The 15,961-nt window shown below is 48.7% G+C and overlaps 1 protein-coding gene across 3 annotated transcripts in view; it reads right to left on the bottom strand.

Annotated features, from left to right (window-relative positions):
• RMDN2 (regulator of microtubule dynamics 2) overlaps positions 1-15,961 on the bottom strand; it is a 1,053,472-nt gene that overhangs the window by 960,967 nt on the left and 76,544 nt on the right. For all 3 annotated transcript variants that reach the window (XM_069607937.1, XM_069607939.1, XM_069607938.1), the window contains exon 2: positions 496-600. The gene's annotated coding sequence lies outside the window, so the exon portion shown is untranslated. The remainder of the gene's footprint in view (positions 1-495; positions 601-15,961) is intronic.

The raw sequence follows: 15,961 nt of genomic DNA, 5'->3' as shown, positions 1-15,961 counted from the left end.
AGAGCGTGTCTTGAAGTATAGTTTAATTGTTACAACATATATATTGCTCCCTTCTGAAGAAGGCTTTTACAACTGACTGTGAAATAAATTAATCATTGTTTTATCAAGAAACCTTGAGTGTAAGTGTTTATTTGAATAACCGTACTGTGAAACTCTGTGTCACAACCTTACTGTACACATTGACCCCTCTTGAGATAAGTCTGGCTGCTCGACCACACTACCAACCTGTGTAGTTCAGACTTATACCAAAGATTGGGTCCCTATTGCCAGGAGGTTATGGTTATGGTAGTGCATCCAAGGGATACTGCATACAATCTTGCCTAACACTTTCAATAACATCTATATTGTTTCTTTCCTAGATGAGAAAAATGTACATAAATGCTGAGAAATCTAGTTTGCGGAAAATGATAACATATAGAAAACATGTCAGTAACAGCGTTTGCTGAATATAGTTTCACACTTAAAAACAATGAAGAAATATGAATATGGCAGAACCTTTAGCCTTCAAGCAGTGCTGTCTCCTTTGTGGATGTGGTCCAGAATATCATTCACAGCAAACAGTCTAAGAGTGGTGGTTCTTACGTCTCAACATTTGTCACCCTATGGAAAGAACGCAACAGAAGTCAATTATTTATATAGCCACCTTGATAGTTTACCATGCAACCACAATTCACATACCAAATGCTTTTAGATTGCATTTCTAGCACCAAAAGTCTGAAATGATCAGATAAGCAATATGTGAAGCACTAACTGGAGATAAAATAGGGTTGTGTCTTAAAGGTTGGATTGCAGGGTTCATGTTGGGCCTTGAGAAACCAATTCAGTGCAAGAACAAGCAATTTATGCTTTATTGTTCTTCAGCAAGTTAAACGTGTTGTTTGATATGCAACATTTGTAACTACTCATAAAATACACCTAGATCAAAAAGAATGTATCTAAACTAAACCAAAAAAGCAACACAAACATCATTAAAAGTTAGCCCCACCCTCAACAATGATAACTTATATAAAACAGCAGCGCTTGCATCTCTGTTGCTATGGTTAATTTCAAATTTCTCTTCAAAAAGGACGTTGTCGGACACTCATAACTTTGCAATCCAAAATAAAAGTTAGGGGGCAATGGCTGGCAAAGTGTAAACTCTATGGATGTTTTGCTCCCACATAGTTATTTATTTGTAATATTTTGCAACACACCACATAAAGAAACATTATGCATCAGAGAGCAAAGAGCAAAGGATGATGGGGCAAGTGCAGTGAAATGTAGGAATGCACCGCTTGGGCAAGGAAAACGTAGCTTAGAGGATCAAGGACATTCACATCAAGACAACAGTCACATTCTTTTAGTATTCAACAATCAACTATGCGCTATTCACATTATATATCGGTGCATAGGTACCGGTGACATATTGGTCAGCATTGCAAAACCAAAATTCGCTGGATGGTTTTACACAGGTTTACTAAGTACTTGGGATCTGAAACAATGTGAAAAGTGCAATTGGTTTGGTAAAAATAAGCGCAATTGGTTCTGAAAAATATAGCCACTAGTAAGGCTACAAAAATATACAGATATATTGGGGGTCATTCCGAAGTTAGTGCTAAGGGAACAACGATGCCGGTAAAGGAATACTGGCATCAATTACCGCTACGGGCCATTCTGACCAGCCTGACCGCTATTAGCGGTATCATAAAGTACAGTGCCGTTAATAGCGGTCTGGGCGCGGGCACGCGACCCACCATGCCGGCAATAGCGGCATGCCGTAAACTGGAGTAGATCACAAGTAAAGCGGACATGCAAATAACAGCTTCATGAAGGCATAAAAAGTGCTTACCGGCATGCCGTAAATACCGGCATGCCGTAAATACCGGCATCGCCGACCTACCGTAAAATGCCTTGAGCAGTGTTCCCAACTGCCACAGGTGCACACAATCAGCACAGGTGGAGGCAATGGAGTCTGGCCCAGTACAAAAGGAGCACACCCACACACCACACCCACTCCCATACCAAGATGATTCCAATAGTAGTAGCATTACTGGAGCTGGAGGAAATGCTTGCATTGCCACAACATCATCGACAACAACAACAGCCGGCACCACAGAGGAGACGCAGGAGGAGAAGGAGGGTGAGACAGACCCAGCATGCCCCACCAGTGCAGCCACCGTTACCATGCCGGCAGCCCCCAGTCCCTCGCATCAGAGCCAGTCCTTTCAACCTAACCCCTGAGCAGACCCACACCCTGTACCATCTGGACCGGGACACCATCACCACCATAGTGGACCCGATACACGATGACATAGTGAGCCTCATTGAAATACGCACCGTCATCCCCCCTCTACTGAAGGTAGTTTCTGTGCTCCACTTCCTTGCCACAGGCACCTACCAGCACACAGTGGGGCACATGCATGGCATCAGTGCCTTAAGTGGCACTACAAATGGAGCCGGGGCTCATCGAGGGGGCGTGGCCTAACAACGGGGGTCTTGATGGCCCGTTAGGCCACGCCCCCTTGACAAGTCCCAGCTCAATGGGCTACTGGCACCCCTGCCAGGCAGCCTTTTGTAGAGATTAGCACCCTCTCCCCTATGGGGGAGAGTGCTGATCTCTGCATTTATTTTATATAGGCTTGCCTGTCAGGGGACAGCGCCTCGCCTATTCAGCCTTAATGGTGGAGCTGTCCCTCGCCAGCTGGGGAGGGGCAGCGTCACCATTAAAGCTGAAAGGGTGAGGCCACTGGAAGCAGAGGCCTTTTTCCTAAAGACTGAAACTCCCGCTAATCCGCGGGAGCTTCAGTATTTAGAAAGCAAGGCCTCTGCTTCCAGCGGCCTCACGTTTTCTCCATAATGGTGGCGCCGGCCCACGTGCATCACTTGATTAAAGGGATGCCTCGCAGGTGCGGCGCCACCATTATGGCTAAAAGGCATTTTTTTCTGAAGCCTGAAGCTCTCGCACACGAGCGAGAGCTTCAGGCTGTAGAAAAAAATGCCTTTTCGTGTAGTGGCCGGGGCTACCAGGGGAGATTAGTGGGCCCCGGCAGGGCCCCGCCTCAAAACGAAATTTCGGAGCCTGCCACTTAAAGCCCTGCATGGCATATCACAACCCTTATTTTCTCAGATTCTGAACCAAGTGCTGGATGCCCTCCTCAAGCACACAAGGGACTACATATCCCTACCATGGACTCCCCAGGAGATATGTGATACAAAAGTTGCCTTCCATGCACTGGGAGGCATGCCAAATTGTGTAGTTGCCCTCGACTGCACCCACGTGGAGTTGGTGGTCCCGCATGCCATGGAGGTGGTGTACCGCAACCGCAAGCAATACCACTCCATCAATGTGCAGATGGTATGCGATGCCAGCAAGATCATCACACATTGTTGTGCCCGATATCCCGGATCAACTCATGTCTCTATGGTCCTGCGGAACTCCACGCTACCACGCTTATTGGAGTGACATGTTGGACGACGTGCCTGGCTGCTTAGTAAGTTGCAAGACTGTCACATGGCATTGAAATGGGCGGGGAGATGCACACACCACCATGCTGTCAATGTTGATGTGACTGCACGATGTGCACATCACCTGACACTGTGCCCCAAACCATCACAAACGGTACATGACACCCAAATCCCATATGAATGAAGTAAGGTCAACACCTATCACTACATGACTAACAGGAAACCACCCCACATCCCACAACACGTGCACCACTCATCAGTGGCCGTCACCCTCCGTAACGACATCCAGCACCTTGCAGTGCATATGCACTATGTTGCTGTCTCCAGCATATCACCACACAGGACAAGCATCCCTGTGAGTGCATCAAACTGAACCAACTAGGGAACCCACTGTGTCACAGGGCCGGCACACCCACAGGAGTGCTGCATGTCACCATGGGAATGATCAGTGCTGATTGCCCAATATTGCACAGACTACTTCCAACGCACCCTCTAAGTAAATCTCACAGAACACAACACATCACAATTCTGTCACAAACACAGCTGCATGCGTACACGATGTATGTGCAACAAGACGTCAGTGCACACCATGCATCATCTTGAAGATGCAACCCACACCATTAGTCCATGCCACAGGACACGTTGAGGGGCTGGAGATGGCTTAAATACATCCATGAACATGTGCATGTGGGCAACGATAAACTGCAGGCATGTGTGACTAGTACAGCTGTCCATCATGAATTGACTAACATTTACCTTTTATTGCCTCTCATGCAGGTGATAGTGGCTATCCCTTGAAGCCGTGGCTCCTCACCCCTGTCCGAAACCCACAGAACAGGCACGAGGAGGACTACAATCGTTCCCATTCCCATACCCGTGTGGTCATCGAGCAGACCTTTGGCCTGTTGAAGGCACGATTTTGCTGCTTCAGCCAGTCGGGTGGGGAACTCCTCTACAGGCATGAGAAGGTGGCCAAGATCATCATGGCATATGTCATGCTGCACAATATGTGCATCTGCCGGAACGTGCCCCTGACACTGAACTGCTACCACCTGGTGATGATGAAGGGGAAGAAGAAGATGTGGGTGGACATCATTGCGATGCCGATGCACAGGAGGGACGTGCTGTGCGCCAGTCAGTGATTGCACAATATTTCTGGCACACATGGCAGCAGAGGGTGACGTGATGGTCCGACAGAGGGCACTGGGTGTGGGGGTACATGTACACTATGCACTGTAAATGAATAAATGACACATGCGCAATGAAAAATGTCCACTCAGGTCTTGTTTTCTACACAACGGGTGTATGAACTATAACAATGTAAATGTAAGTGCAAAAACCCTCCACCACTCTCCCCCCTCCCCCCACAACTCCCCCACACAAAACCATCCTCCCCTCCGCCTCCCCCTTACAACCTCACCCCCCTCCGACTCCCCCCACAACTCCCCCACACGTGTCCCATCGAGTCTCCAATGCCTACATGAGGCTGCCCTGACGCTCAATTGGCACTCCCTAGTCCAGGTGGTGGCATGTCTTGCAGGCGCAGGGTACGTGCCGACCTGCGGAGCAGGCTTGTCTGTTTGGAACTGGAGGAAGACGGTGTGGCCGCCTGCTGGGATAGTGAAGCGGGATGCCATGCCTCCATGGCATCCGCTATGCGGCCTAGGACCTGGCGGAGGGCCGACACCTCCTCGCAGAGGCGGCTGGTGTTCTCAGCAAAGGATTTGGCCAGAGAGGCAGTGTTGTCCGTGATGGACCTGCCTAGAGTGTCAAAGTTTTCACGCCACTCCTGTCTGGCCAGTCTGTTGTCCTCGATAAACTCCCGCACAAGGGCAGTAAGCAGGTCGGACCGCTGCGGCCCTGCGGGTGCACCTGTGGAGGTAGTGGGTCCCTGGCTGTCCTGCCCAGCCTGCTCAGCCTCCCTAGTCGTCAAAAGTGGACTGAAGTGGCCTTCTGTCTGCTCCTGACCAGACTGCTCCGGGGTGGTGGTGTGCTCTGTATCGAGGGATGATATATAAGGGGGGGATGACGGTGGACTTGGGGTACGGACCACTTCCAAAACATCATCCTCAATGGGCACCCATATGTCGTCCTGTAGGTCCTCCACAGCCAGGGGTGCTGTGGCTGCCACCTCCCCAGCCAAACTGGACTCCTCAGATTGTGGTGCCTCGCATGGATCCTCAGGATGGCCAATGCGGGGTGGTGGTGCTTCGAAGAGACGGACGGCATGAGTGATGTTTTTATAGGCATCATACATACATCAGAACATTTGCTCTTCCACACAATTGGGGGTAATAGGCATTTATGTTTGGATGAGCACGTTCTTTGATACATGGGTGGTTTATGCAGGCATACGTCGGCGTCACTCATGTTGCCCAGGAGCAGTGCTATCTGACATGCATATTATTTTGGGCCTGCACGCTGTGTGACTCATGGCATTTAAATCTTTGTGTGGTATGTGTCATGTACGATATTGCCTTGCAGCAGACATCTGCATGTGTCTGGAGAGGGAGAGGGAGAGAGAGAGAGAGAGACACACACCATGGTTTGACTCTTTGAACTGACATATTGGTTGACTTTCATCAGATTTGCCATTACAATGTTTACTTCGGACACTCGCCTCCATCGCCCGATGTTGTGGCGCCACACTCCATTTCGCCAACACCTTCGATCCCCTCCATTCCTATCATGCTGGCGCAGATGTCCTCCCATGGGGTGAGCTTGAATGGCAAACTGGGACCTCCTCCTATTCCCATTGCCTGGCTGTGGTTCACTGAGAGGATATTTCGTACCCTAAGTCGCAGGTCGTCCCAGCGCTTGCGGCAGTCTTTGATTGTGCATGGGGTGCTACCCACAGCACTGACCTTCTGAGCAACAAGTGCCCAGATCTCCTTCAGTACTGCCTCTCTCCATATTATTTGAGAAAACAATGGCAGCATGCTCCTGCAGTGTGTCTACCAGCATCTGCAGCTCATCCTCATTGAACCTTTCTTTCCGCAGGCAGGCAGCTCCCTTCTTCAGGGCCTTGGGCATAGTGGTGTTATAGGTGGTTCCTTTGACGACAACAGCAAAGTCTGAAGGGTCCAGTGTGGTGAGGATGGCAATGGATTGTGTTTTTAAAGATGGCCGCCTTGGTCCTTCTGGTTCCTGTGCGTTGACGCTACTTCCGGTTCCGCTTATTAGCGGTGACCGTTAATAGCGATGACCGCTAATAACGGTCACCGCTAATGTCACATTGGACCTTGTCGGTAGTGTTATCTGCGCTATGCTTGATGCTGCTAAGGGCATTTTAGGTGCCTTTAACGGCAATGGGCTAATGACCTTACCGGCATGGCGTAAAGCTTGTACCCGTGAAGTCGTAATAGTCCTCTATTAGCGGACTGATGACTGCCCGGACACTCTATTTACGCCATGCCAGTAAGGAACGTTACTTACCTCCAAACTCGGAATGAGGGCCATATTGACAGTTGGGTAGGGGACTAGCTCACAAACCTCAGAATCCAGCGCTGAGTGTAGATCCCAGTCTGAAATGTCTGACCGTCATGTTGGGTATGCAAACGTGGGCTGAGTCTGCAAACTTCAGACCGTGAAAAAGTTTTGAATGGTCATAAAGCACACTGTAGTGCCATGTCCTGGCCTTGTGGAGGGCAAATTCATACCCCAAACCCGTGGAATATCCCATGAAAAGTAAAAAAGAAAAATTTAAAAAAAGAATCCACCGAGTTTGTGAGTCTAGGAGGTGGTTCTGTGAATGTGCGGCATGGACAGTCGTATGTTTGCATTCCCTGACAAACTTAGAACGAAATTCGATCAAAAGTAATCAGAATTTTGGGAGTATAACTCTGGTCCCCTTGGATCATAGGCACGATACTTACCAAAAGGACGAAGTTACAGAGGATATGCCAAAAAAACATTTCTCATTTAACTTTGGTCCTTGTAAAACAGACGTTCAAAAATCTTACACAAATATTATATGCAGCCTGTCTTCGTTTGGGAAGCCCTGACAAGCTCTGTGCAGGGGCGCAGTTACTTAAGGTGGTTTATACATGGTGGCCCCAAAAAAATCCCTGTTCAAATTATCTATTGTATTTTTGTTGAAATGAAGGTCAAAAATATTGCTGTGTGGATTTAAACTAAATTTGGACGAGGTGTTGGCAGCTACGTTCACTGTGCCAGGGACATAGGTAAAGGACATTCCCAAAACCAGTGCCTGCTGGGCATGGCTGCATTGAATGCCCTCTGTGCTCTGCCGGATGGGTCACCATGGCCCATACATGGTGCCAAATGGGTATAGCTGTAGACATTGCTCAGTGCCCCTACATGTAAGGACATTGTGCTGAGCATGCCCCAGGAAACTGGGACTAGTGGTCAGGTGGAGCCCATACCCAATGGGCAGCACAGGCAGGGCCCCTGCATCCAGCACATGAGGGGGCCTAGAGGTAGAGACAACCAGTGGCATTGTGTCCGGGGCATAGCCAATGACCATGCCCCGGGAACAGCGACTGCCGGGCACTGCATACACACAGTCTGAGGTGTATGGCCTCAGGCCATGCCTAGGGGGCACTGCAGGAGGGGTCAGTAAGTCCAGTGCTTGGCGGAAGAACTCCACATGTAGATGATGGCAGACACCAAAGGCCATGCTCAGAGTACAGTGGCTAGTGGGCACTACAGGGAGGAACACCAGGCAGAATGCTGGCAGGGGCGCTATGCCAGTGACACCATCAAAAGGCATGTCCCGGGAGCACAGCAAGGTTAAAAATTGCCAGGTGCTGGCAGAGATTCCCCTCATGCTTTTAGCCTTGGAGAGCTTGGTCCACTTACTACCAGGAGCTACTTTTGGCACCACAGTCCATCTGGTGCCAGTCAAATAGATCTATGTTGCATGCATTGTGTTTGAAAGAGCGGTTGCAATACCGTGTTAGCCAAATGGACAGTAAGAAAAGGTCAAAATACAACACTTGATTTTTCCGAGGTGTGAACTATTGGGCTAACTCCATATGTTAGCTGCTAGCTTTTAAGATCACATGGGTTTCTTTCACTGGCAGTGATAGTGCAAGAACCTTCATTAATGGGGAAGAATAGTTTGAGTACAACTGAACACAGGAAAGGGGGAAACATATTTGCATTTTATGTGAAAATGAAAATTCCTTGAAAGAATAATACTGCATCATTTATTTTTCAACCACTCCATTTCAACTGCATTCTAGTGTGTGGGAAGGAGCGACCGGTTAAATATACATTTACATAGGGTTACAAAATACATCTGCCCTGCGGACGTAAAGGCCTGGAACCTTTACTTAGTGACGTGCAACAGACATACATAGGGAAGGGGAGGTTGATCTCAAGTGAACACAGGATGGGAAGAGCGACGTCTGCACTTTTGACATGTAAAAAGAGGAATGGGAAATGTGTTAACAAAAAAAAAAGGGGCGGGGGAATACTGCTTGCAAGATTTCTTTTTTTAGATGTTCATTTCAAAAGCATTTTAAATGTGTGGGAGGAAACTGAAACTTGTGTGTAGTGTAACACAGTGGTGTGAAAATCCGCTTTCCTGCAGCCACGCTACCACAATAAAGTGCTAGTGAGATGCGAATCATCCTATTGCTGAGCCCCTACATAGTGATGCGTCAGGCCTGCTTCCACACCCACCATTACATGCACTAAATACCCTCCTGGGATTATCAATGTTGGTCAAACTTGAGAAATACTCAGACGACGGATGAACAGCCATCGCTATATCATTACCAACAGGAATGAAGACCTCCCTTTTGGTTGACAATGTTCTGTCCCAGGACATGACATTGAGGATATGGGTGTGACCATCTTGGAAGGAAACTTCAAAACACAGTTTTTGAAAACGTTCAGAAGGATCATTAGACCTCATTTAGAAGAGATTACATATAAGTAATACATATTGAACAAAAGGTTATAGGTTGCAGCTCATGTGGAAAGCTATATGTAGCTTCTTGTCCCTCGGAGGCATCTCCTATTTTCTGGGTGACACCCAGTAGCCAGGAGCATTGTATGATGCCTGCTCATCAAATCTTTATTTAAATCCCTCCAGAGCCTGGGGATGTCATGGCCCAGGCATTGTACAACAGGTCTGCACATATAGGCAGAGCTGCATGGGCATGGCTGCTCACTACATTTCAATGAAGTAAATCGCTAGATCTCGATCCCGTCAGCATCCCTTGCGCTTGCCATTAGCCATAAAGCTCTGACATCCTCCCGTAATCACCACGAAAAGGAAAGCAGAACAGCCTCACAATAACGCCTTCACTTCTGCTCCAACAACCGACTTGAACACAAAAGGTTCAGGGTGGCACCACATTTCATTAACTGGAGTGTTCATCACACACACACACACACACCCTTCCCCCTGCCCCCCTCCCCCCTTGATAATACGTAAAGAACCACACAGACCACAGCAGGGCTCAGGATTCTGGTGCTTCGTGACTGCACTCATTTAGACTGCGGAAAACAATTTGTACATGAACCAAAATGTCTGAATATTGGCCATTATTTTATTAGTCGAGTTGTTCTGAACATCGTCAAAGGGTCAGGCAAAGTATTTGGTGCGTTTTGCACTCACATAATATAAATAGGGCATGCACGTTTCAATTTCAGGATCAATATTGTTTGGCAGAGGCTGAAACCGGAGGTTGCTAGAGTCTTTAGGGTTAAGGATTTAGTTGAGGGAGAGATGGAACATTCAAGTCTGATTTATTACGGGACTGGTAGAAAATGGAAATAGGATAGCACCTGTTGTTGCCATTACTGCTGACTCTACTGCATCTCAATGAGCACCTTGCATGATATAAATGCATGTGACATTTCTTGAGGAAACCACCAGCAGAGAACTGTTAGGTGGCAGGCGGGAGACTAGATTACATTCACTGGCTGTAAATCTGCAAGCCAATATGTAGTTGCAGAGAGAAAGTCTATTTTCTGGGAGGCAAGTGAAGATTATATTTAGTGTCTCTAAACAACTGTTTCATCATTTAGTGGCCATCCAAATACCAATTGCAGAAAAAAAGGTGCATTATTTCTTGCAGTGGCCTGCCAAAGATTTTAAGAGCACAGGGTATTTTTCAATTTTTGGAATTCAAAGCATCATTATTGGTATGCAAAATAGCACTTTTAAAAGGGTTTTCTATAAAAGGGCAGGGTACTGCACCACGCATAGGATTTTACAGAAGATTGACCATGGGCCTTATTACGTGTTGGGCGGTAATTCGGTCCGACTGAAGTACTGTTGTAAATGAGTTTTGGACGGTAATTCCAGTCGGCATCAGCAGAATTAACGTTACTGCTGCCACATTCAGCAGTAATTTCACGGGTGGAATTACCGCCAATTGAAAAAGCGTCATCGCCGGGACGGGAAGCCTGCCAGTGGCCATTTTGAAAGATCCAATCCACTCAGAATCTCCCATTTCCTATGAAAAGGGAGGGTGGCGGCGATGAGGCTGAGGAAGCACACGTTTAGTGAGGATGAACTGCAGGTGCTGGTGGATGACGTGAAGCAGACAGTGGAGGACCTCTGGTCAGAGGAATGCTGCCATCTGAGCGACCATATGGGGCAAGGTTGTGGCAGTGGGCATTGCCCCACAGGACAGTGAAGACTGCTGCAAAAAGTGGATCGACTAAAGGACAGGGTCTGCGGCCTCATCGCCAAGCACAGGCATGAGGCATCTGCCATAGGGGGTGGCACCGTGGAACCACTTCCCCTGAGTCCATGGGAGGAAAAGGCCAGCTCAATCCTCTATATGGAAGGGATAAAGGGGATTAGCAGCACTGAAGTGGGAGCATCAGCCACGGAGATGCTGGCGAGTCTTTGAGCTCCAACTCCCATGTGAATGCACGGACCAAAAAAGCATCCCACAGCATATTCAGGGGAATGGGAGACCACATTTATTTATTTATTTGCATTTGTAAAGCGCACAACTGCCCTCGGGCATCGTGGCGCTATTAAGAAAGCTTACTTAGTTACATAAGTGCATAAAGTAGTATAGGTGGCATAAACATGAAGGCCAACCCCATCTTGAGGGGAGGCAACAGCAAGCAATGAATAGTGTCAGTATAGGTGGATGCGAGAAGTCAATCAGGGAGCATAAACATGGTGCCTACCCCTTGTTGCAGGGTGGCAGCACACACAGATGCAGGAGTAAAGGAACAACGTGTAAGTGCAGTAAGGCAGCAGAATACTCGCCCTGGCGTGTCCTAGTAGTCGACAGGGAGTAGACCGGGCCTTTGTCGAGGGCGTTAGTAGTTCCGGCCGGCTCCCGCCTCCCGGTTGCTCTCATTGGTCTATCAAGGCCAAGCCAACCAGGGAGGGGGAGTCAGCCAGGCAGAAAGAATAAATGTCAGGTGCAGTATGGTAAAGCCATCTTGGAATGCGGCGTTGCTAGGGGGGGGGGCTAAGGGGGCTATAGCCCCTGGTCTTTTGGTTGTAGCCCCGGATAGAATCTCAGGAGCTACAACCAAAAGACTAGCTAGCCCCGAGTCCCAACAGTGCCGACATCAGCTTAGCCCCGGGTCTTTTTCAGACCTAGCAACTCCCCTGTGACGGGCAGTAATAGAACAATTCACAAAAACCCACTTGAGGGGTTAAAGGCAGGCAGGGAAATCAGTTGTTGCTATCCCCCAGCTGCATTGGTAAATAGTGCCAATATTGTAGAAGAAATGAAGAAGTTTGCGCAACGAGCGCTGTGAGCACAAGCAGATGAAGGGCCTTACCCTTACAAAGTGCGCACTCTCCAAGATGTAGATTCCTGGCAGGGATGGTTGCCTGCAGCACTCACAGTGATGCTCCTCCATGGAGATGTTGTAAAGCATGGCACATTGTAAAAAGGCACAGAGACTACATGCATGTGCACGGGAAGGTGGGATACTGTTATAATGCACATGCACTGTAGGGTAAATGTGCATGTGAAGCCATAGAATCACGAGAAGCACCTTTCAGTGTCGTGGAAGTCAATGTTGCAAAGGGAACCCCCTGTGCCACCACAACAACAAGCCATGTAGGAGGGCCAACAGGCAAAGTGCCCATGCATTTGTTGTGCACACCCTCAGCAGACACTACTTCCACCTGGCATTTGCTGTACTCATTGCCCAGCACCCGACCATGCCCATCAGACAAAATGTGTCTAGGAGGAACATTCTTCATGTTGCACAAGTGTCTCGCTAGCCCACTTACTAGTATGCATGACTGACAGCATGTCATTATCCGCTCAATAGGTTCATGGTCGACTCAGGCTGATGAGGCAGGGCCCTGCAATGCACAGGAGACATCTACCGCTGTCAGCGCACCTATATCCACCCCTGCACAGGCCAGCCATGGGAGTAGCAGGAGGAAGAGCAGGAAGGAGGCACCAGGGCCCCATCACAGCACATCCATGTCAGCTGTGCCATAGGTGTGCCCAGTGGCCCCTCTACCAGTACTACAGATGGCACTGCACAAGCAGCTGCAAGTACAGCAACCCCAGCAGCTGCGAATGCCACTCCACAAGCAGGCCCTGTTGTCATCCCCATCTGCTCCCTCAAACCCCCCCCCATCACCTCAGGCAGACAGCCATTTCCAGGACCAGGCTAAATCAGACACCGGGACTGATGGCAGTCCTACAGATAAGGGTGACGACACTGGATCAGGTCCCTCCGTTTCAGCCCTGCAGCCCTCTCTAGAGCACACAGCCTGTGACTCAACATTCACTGACTGCAATCTGGGGAGAAGCTGGATGCCATGGAGCAGCAACAAGTCACCATACAAAACCTGGCAGAGATGCAGGTGCAGCATCTGCAAGCCACTCGGGACAGCGTGTAGGGAACCGTAAAGAGGATTGCAAGGTAACTGGACCGGAAGTTGTCAATGGCGACAGCTGCCATCACATCTGCGGGCCAGAGGAGGGAGCCCACAAAGGGTATGTCAGCCGTTGCCAAAGCCGTGCATGCAAGGGTGCTCCTCATCATGTAATACATCCGGAACCATGAATCAGAGCTTTCCATCTCCGTCAACCAGGGACATCATTTGAGGGTCGCAACTGCGAGCCATGGGAACTCCCGTGCGACTCTTGGCACTGCCTCTGCGACCCCTGGTTAGGGGTCGCAGAGGCAGGAAAACCAAAAATAAAGAGAGCTCAAACGAGGGCTCAAACGATAGCTGCACCTGCCAGCACACATTATTGGGGGTGCAAAGGGGAGCTCACATTCTAAAAAGAAATACATTTATTTTTGACATCACTAACTTCAAAAAGAAGCTATTCCTGTTGCGGCTTTCCGTAACGGGCAGACAGGGGTGGGGGGTGGGCGGGGGTGTGTGTGTTTGGTGTGTGGGTATATATGTGTGTATGTGTGTGTGTGTGTGTGTGTAACGCATGCACATGAGTGAGTGCTTGTGTTCAATGTCTGGATTACTTAATGTTAATCCTTATTACTCCTGTTCCTACTCTTCCTCGTCCCAGTACTTGTCTATGAAGCACCTTGTCTCATACGTAAGTACTGGGACGAGGAAGAGGGACTTCGATAGAATGCTGGGCCGAGAAGCTGATTTTGGGGGTTGGGGAGAGGAAAGTGGGTGGAAGGGAGAGGGAACGTGAGGGAAGGGTGTGTCAGGAGGGGGATGCACCTGTGCTTTAAGTGGGTCTCAGAGTCGAGAGGGGGCTCTAGTTAGGAGGCTTTGCCCAGATAGGAGTGGCTGGATCCCATCCACCTGTACTTCGGTCACACACCCTAACTACAGCCCCCCTCACCTATAGGGTGTGGGGGCCTGGCAAATACTTGGCTTCAGGAGAGCTGGGGCACGCTGGTACTATACCTTTGGTGCTCCCAGCCCCTTCTTTTTGTTCCAAATCACAGGGTCCAAGCCCCACTGGCAGGCTGCCTGTGGGATGTCGGAGCCTGTGATTAAGAAACAAAAGGAGGGGCTGGGAGCATCAAACGGTTTAATACCAGTGTGCCCCAGCTCTCCTTTAGTTTCTTAAAGAGAGGAGCTAACACTAAGAAGGCAAGCCTTTCATTCAAAGAGCCATGTGGGTAAAGGGCTGCCTGCGGGGGTTGCCGACTCCTGCATGCATCCCTTTAACTATGCAGCTCCTTTAGTGAAAGGGCTGCCTGCAGGGGGTTAGCTCCTCTCACTAAGAAACAGAAAGAGAGCTGGGGCTCACAGCCTCTCCTTTTGTTCCTCAATGAGAGGAGCCGACCCCCACCCGGAAGCCCATTTATCCAAAGACCCATGCATGCTTAAAGGGCACACCTATCAGTACTGGACACACCAGCAAAACCAGTCCTCAGTCCAAAGCCCTCTGAGCCTGTCGAAACACCTCTTCCCTCCCTGCTAAATACTCCAGTGACACCATCCACCAGAAAGGCACTGTTCCTACCACCACAATAACGTGTTGCCAGTACCGCTATGGGTGTGCCACTTTTTGGGCAAGCACTGAAGGAACTAGTGACACGCCACAGTGGTACACACTGGTTTTATTGTCAAATGACTATCAATCAGTGATAACTGACAACAAAGCAGTGTAAAATGTCATGGAGGGGGACATGCTTCATTACCACACCATCTTCATGTAGGTGACTGACTGGGCATTGGCCAAAAGGGTAGAAAAAAGCAGGTGAAGTGGCAGCCAGAAGTCTAGTCTCCAAATAATGGAGTGTCTCTCCAACTGTGAGATTGCCATGAGTTTCAGAAGCTACTTAGATGTACCACTGTCTGAAAACCCAGACAACTATAAAATGAATCGACCGAATTGTGGCTTACACGTTTGTGATAAGTTGCTAGGACACTACCATAAAATAATCTGATGGAAGAAATCCAATGAATCGATGTACTGTACATATTTGCAAGTTCTGTCCACAACATTCAAAACACTGGTGGGTAGGAATGGGTCCCTTCTGTCACATATGGAAGAAAGAACAATGTCTATTTGCTGTGGAGAACACATATGGAAAAGGGAACAAGCCACCACTGAATCCAATATTGCTGTTAATTGGGCAGAATAAAGCAGAAGCTAAACATTTAAGACCCCGAAGAGGGTGTGAGGTGACATTACACCACAGACTAGTTAATCAGGCTATCAGTACTGATTGAACATATTTTCTAAATACTTTGGTTAACATACAATCTTGTTGTCATTGAGTAATACAACATTTGGGATCTGGGAATTTCGATTTAGGTGAAACAAAAAGGGATGGCTGGAAGGTTTAGAATTGATCTCAATCTCTGGCACTGCACTGGGCACCCATCCAAACCACTGTTCTTTAGCCTGCGAAGTAATTTCAGAATGGGGAAAGACCATATGCAAACCAGGCTTGGTACCAAACCGCTAGGTCACCTCCCCACTGCACGAGCCCACAGGCATCCCCATACATTTTTCAGCATCATTGGGCGTCATCAGTGAAGTAGCTTACATACCTAGGGCCCAGCATGCTCTGGACCAACGTCTGGGCATACTTGTCCCGCTCTTGGCGACTATAGCAAAACAAAAAGTTGATGGCTGAAAGGTTTAGAATTAATGTC

Source organism: Ambystoma mexicanum, chromosome 4q (genome assembly GCF_040938575.1).
Source record: "Ambystoma mexicanum isolate Mex_15411 chromosome 4q, UKY_AmexF1_1, whole genome shotgun sequence".
NCBI classification, from domain to species: Eukaryota; Metazoa; Chordata; class Amphibia; order Caudata; family Ambystomatidae; genus Ambystoma; species Ambystoma mexicanum.
Note: the sequence above shows the minus strand (reverse complement) of the source record. Positions and strands in the feature narration are given on the sequence as shown.